This window comes from Cryptomeria japonica, chromosome 7 (assembly GCF_030272615.1).
Source record: "Cryptomeria japonica chromosome 7, Sugi_1.0, whole genome shotgun sequence".
Taxonomy (NCBI): domain Eukaryota; kingdom Viridiplantae; phylum Streptophyta; class Pinopsida; order Cupressales; family Cupressaceae; genus Cryptomeria; species Cryptomeria japonica.
The window spans coordinates 454743026-454749025 of record NC_081411.1 but is presented as its reverse complement, the minus strand read 5'-3'; positions in this window follow the sequence as shown (position 1 = coordinate 454749025).

Genomic DNA, 6000 nt, shown 5'->3' with positions numbered 1-6000 from the left:
TGATTCCACAAGATGCACTATTGAAGAGAAATCTTTAGCTGCTAAAGTTGAAGAGAAAGATGAATGGGTGATTGACATCAGTTGTTCACATCATATGACCGGTGATAAAAGCAAATTTGTGAGTATGGAAAGGTATGATGGTAAAATAGTAAGATTTGGGGATGACAAAGCATGTGTGATCCATTGGAAATGCTCTATTTATTTAAATGGTAAGCATAACACTGATGATGTCTTGTATGTTGAAGGTTTGAAGCATAATCTTTTCAGTGTTGGACAAATTATTGATAAAGGTTATGATCTACAATTCAAGAATGGAAAATGCAAGATCCCAAATGCCTCTGGTATAGAGATTGCATCTAGAACTAGCACTGAAGGTAACATTTTTCATTTGAATGCTGATGAGAAAAGTTGTTTGATTGCTCAGATTGATGAAAGTTGGTTGTGGCATAGGAGAATTTGTCATTTTAATTTTGATTCAATGATTAAGATTTGTTATACACAAGTTGTTAGAGATCTGCCTAAGATTGTTCAGCCTACTAATCCGGTATGTAAGGAATGTCAGTTGGGTAAGAAAACAAGGATTTCTTTCAAGAGTAAGTATACATCATATGGATTTTCTAGATCTTGTCCATACTGACCTATGTGGACCTACAAATGTTAGAAGCATGTAGGGTGATAGATACTTTATGTTGTTAATTGATGATTATTACAGGATGATGTGGGTTATTTTTTTGAAGGAGAAATTAGAAGCATTGGACATGTTCAATATATTCAAAGTTAAGGTAGAGATTGAGTCTGGTTTGAAGGTAAAGTGTTTGACATCTGATGGAGGTGGATAATTTTGTTCTAGTGAGTTCAATTCATTCTATGAGAAGCATGGAATCAAAAGACAATTATCTATTCCTAGAACCCCTCAGCAGAATGGAGTTATTGAAAGGAAGAACAAAACTATCTTGGAGGCTGCAAGGACTATGTTGATTGAAGGGAATGTTCTGAAGATCTACTGGAAAGAAGCTATTAGCATTGATGTTTACACATTCAACAGAGTTCATAAAGGTGATACCAGTAAGACTCCTTATGAGTTATGGTTTGGTCATGTTCCTACTATGAGATATTTCAGAGTATTTGGTAGCAAATATTATATCAAGAGAGATGAGGATATAGGAAAGTTTGATGATAGAAATGATGAAGGTAATTTTTGGGGGATATTCTACAAAAAGCAAAGCCTATCGGTGCTACAATAAGAGACTGAGAAAGATAGTGGAAACTGCAAATGTGAAGGTAGATGAGAACCTTAGGAAAGAGATCAGAACATGTGGTTATGGCAATGGTCAGTGTGTGTTTTAGCTCATGTTCAAACTGAAGAACCTACGCAGAATGATCCAGTAGAGACAGTTAACTCAGATGTTGTTGTTGTTGATGAAGAAGTATAGGAGCTTGATAATCAGAATAATTAGAAGACCCCAAGATATGTAAGATTTCCATTCTGAAAATTAGATTATTGGTGATAAGAATAAAGGTGTAATGACTAGAATAAGGTTAGTTGTTGAAGAAATGTGTTTGATTTATAAATTTGAACCTAAAGATGTTGCTGAAGCTTGTAAAGATAAAAATTGAACGAGAGATATGGAAGAAGAACTATATCAGATTGAAAAGAATAACACATGGGAGCTTGTGCCTAGACCTAAGGATAAGAATGTTATTGGTACTAAATGGGTATTCAAGAATAAATTGAATAAATTGGTGAAGTTGTCATGAATAAAGCTAGGTTGGTTTGCAAAGGGTATTCATAGAAAGAAAGAATTGATTATGAGGAGACTTTTACTCCGATGGCCAAACTTGAAGTTGTTAGACTGTTGCTTGCATATGCTTCTTATAAAGATTTCAAGGTATATCAAATGGATGTCAAATCTGCCCTTTTGAATGGTGATCTTGAGGAAGAAGTCTACATTGAGAAACCTGATAGATTTTCATTATTAGATGATGGAGACATGGTATGTAAGTTGAAGAAATCTTTTTATGGATTGAAGCAAGCCCCTAGAGCCTGGTATGCTAAACTAGATAAGAATTTATTGAAATTGGGATTTATTAAAGGTGTTGTTGATAGTAATTTGTACTTTAAGATAGAGAATGATAATAACTTAATTGTTGAAGTTTTTGTTGATGACATTATCTTTGGAGGTGATGATGACTTGAGTATGAAGTTTGTCGATGATATGTAGAAAGAATTTGAGATGTCTATGATTGGTGAGATTAAATTTTTCTTAGGTTTGTAGATTTCACAGACTGGAAAAGGTATATTTATATATCAAAATAAGTATGTGAAGTAATTGCTAAAGAAGTTTGGGTTAGATGACTCCAAACCAATTGGAACTCCTATCGTGACTAGTTGTAAATTGTCTAAGAATAATGAATCTCTGAAAGATAATCATAGTTTGTACAGATCTATGGTTGGTGGACTGCTATATCTTACTCAGAGTAGACCAGACATTATGCATGTTGTGTGCATGGCTACAAGATATCAAGTTGATTTGAAAGAGAGTCATGTCACTGTTGTTAAGAAGATATTTAGATACCTGAAAGGGACTGTGGACTATGGTATCCAAGGAATGATAATTTCATGCTATGTGCCTACACTGATGCAGATTGGGCTGGTGATGTTGATGACCGAAAGAGCACTATTGGTGGAGCATTATTTCTAGGAAAAAAATTGGTTTCATGGGATAGTAAGAAACAAGATTCAGTGTCCTTATCTGCTACTGAAGTTGAGTACATTGTTGCTATGAGTAATTGCACTCATGTAGTTTGGATGAAGCAAATGTTGAAGGATATCAGAGTCATTTATGATGAGCCTACTATTGTATATTGTGATAATTCTAGTGCTATTAACAAGTCAAAGAATCTGGTGCAACATTCAAAGACTAAGCATGTGTCAATCAAATATCATTACTTGAGAAAGCAAGTCAGTGAAGAGAAAGTGAAGTTGGAGTCTGTATCTACAAAGGAACAAATAACTGATATTTTCACTAAGCCTTGCCTACAGATACATTTTTCCATTTGAGAGACAAGTCACGAGTATCTACCCCTCCTAATGAGAACTAGATGCATTGAGTTGCATCAATCTAGTGGACTTCAGAGTTGTATTATTTTATCTAGATTGGTGAGTTGGTATTGCTCCTCTAGTGGAGTAGTATGTGTTTTAGGGGAGAGATTCCTAAGATTCATGTTTTTTTCATTTTGGGGACAGAGGTTTTGGTTTTTTATTTTGAAATCGTTGGCATTGTTGTCAAAGGGGGAGAGAGATCATGTGAAAAACTGCTTTATCTGTTTTGATCTTAGGGGAAGTTTGTAGGAGTTTGTTGGAGATATCTTCTTTCTTTGCATTGACTATTTTTCACATTCATGTTGCCATCAATGCCAAAGGGGGAGATTGTTGGATTTTGTTGGTCATTGATGCTGCTAGGATATGTTGTTGTTATTGATGTCAACATATTTCTATGATTTTCTCTGGTGTTTGCTGATTGGGAAGATCTTATGATCTGATTTGCAGTGTTATTTTACTGATCATTGTATTGCAGAGTTCGGTATTTCCTCTGGTATATTCCGGTGTGATCAGATCTTGTGCTGATATTTTGGGATATTGCTTGGGATGGTCTTGTGTATCTTCATTTCAGATGGTTTGTGATTTGTTTCTGTACAAGTTATCTTTCTTTATGACAGTTGTTGATTAGTTGTATTCCTGAGTTTCATATGTTGATCGATGAAGATTTGATAAGTGGTGTTGGGGCAACTATTCCTGATGATTCTAACGTGCTTGTTGGTGTTTCCTAGTCGTGTCCTATTTTTTATGGCGATCCACATTTATCTTTGTCCAAGTTTTTGGTGGCTTCTATGAACTGGTAATGATTTTCATGTTATGTGGTTTTCCTGGTGGTGTAGCATGTTGCGGTTGATCTTGGCGTGATTTCCTATAGTAATGAGAATGGGGGAATTTGAATTAAGTCCATGTTATGTCATGTAAATCATTATATTGGTCCGGTGGTCGATCTTTGTATCATGTGATGTAATTTTTTAATTGACGGTTGAGGGTTTAGTCGACCTTGTTATCAAGGTTGATGAATTATATATATGTGTGATATATTCATGTAATTTAGGTGTCATTGTTGTGTCTGATTATCAGAGAGTGGTGTATGTGCAAACAAGTGATTTATCTTTAGGTGTTTTAATTGAGTAGAGATTGGTGTTGCTGAGAAAACACCTGTTCTTAACCAGAACTGTAATCAGGTATTTGGAGATTCTATTCTTTCAGTTCATTTCTTTTGGATTGTAGTTGGAATCTTGTTGTAAGTCAGTGAGACTTCCCTGAGGGTTGTAGCCTTCCGAGGCATTATCTTTTGAGCAGTAAGCTCTAGAAAGTGTCCCTGAATGCATGTGTATTCCCCATTGTAATATTTCACATACTACTACAGAGTATCATCTTACTGTGGGTAGGTTCCCACCGTGGTTTTTTCCTTAACCGAGTTTTCCACGTCAAAATCTTGGTTTTGTGTGTTGTGTTGTTAATTTGCTTATCTTTATTATTGTTGCAGTTTATGAGATATGTTTTTGTGATTAAGTTTGTAGATCCGGTGAAGACTAATTTTCCCCCCTCTCAGTCTTTCTCCTCTTTGCTGCTAACAAATGGAACCTCTTTCACTTATTATACTAGCTTTGTCATCACCAATCTTACTACACCACCATCATACTTTTAATAACCCATTCATATTTATCTTCAACTTTAGCAACCAAAGCTTTCTTTGTTGGAATCAAGGAACACTGAGAGGGGGGGTGAATCAATGTTCTGAAATTTTTAACATTCTTAACCTGATTCTTCAACCATCTAATGTAAATCAACAAAATAAAGATGAAAACACATAAATCGAGTATCCATAACACTAGGATTTATACGTGGAAAACCTGGTTAAGGGAAAAAAGCATGGTGGAATTGAGACCCACAATATTAATATACTCTATTAGAAGTATAGAAATATTACATAAGGGGAATGCAGATGCATTCAGGCACACTACCTAGATCTCACTTCTTAATTTACAATAAGGGATACAACCCCGAAAGGCTCACTACCTTACAATATCTTCTACAAAAGATAATTAGAATGTCTGAACCAAAAAATAGCATATACAAATGCCTAGGTATAGTTCTGGTTAAACACAAAACTCTTAATCTTATACTACTTTTCTACGTTTTTTTGGTATGTTGTTCTTCAATAATCCAGAGAAAAAATATTCCACTTGTGCATGTGAAACTATGTGCACTCGATCAAAACCACTATCCACACAACCACCGATATCAAAAGTAACAATATAAATCACTCTTATATATCTGCAACATCAAATTATATCTTTTACATGTCGGCCCAAAAACACATAACACACAAATGAAATGTGTTTTCCAAGCCGCCTGAATCCGAACCAAAACAATCATGCAGACCAAAAAGAATTGTCCACACGCCACCCATATGTTGGCTAACCATCCTCAAACACAAAAATAGCCATCAAAATTGATCCACATAATCCACACAACAATTAACCACATGAGACTGTTGATGAACACTGTTCTACCAAAAACCAGTATACAAGACCTTCCAACTCACTCAATAATTATCATCAGAGGCCGCAAACTTGTAATATAGTAGATAGTATATACATGATGCTTCCCGAAGATCTACAACATAAAATATTTAACATAAATTAAACTTCAACCAAGATATTGTATACTACCAAATGTCTTGTTCTATCTCACCAAACCTTACCAAAGCTCAATCACACTTTCGGTATAAACAAATCATGAACTGCAAATGAGATTTATGACATCAAGTGCCATCAATGACAACATATAATCATCTATGCATTGTCTCTTGCCAACAATCTCCCCTTTTGGCATTGATGACAACACAGTGAAAAATGATTAAGTATCGAACCAAAACCAAAATACTATTCACT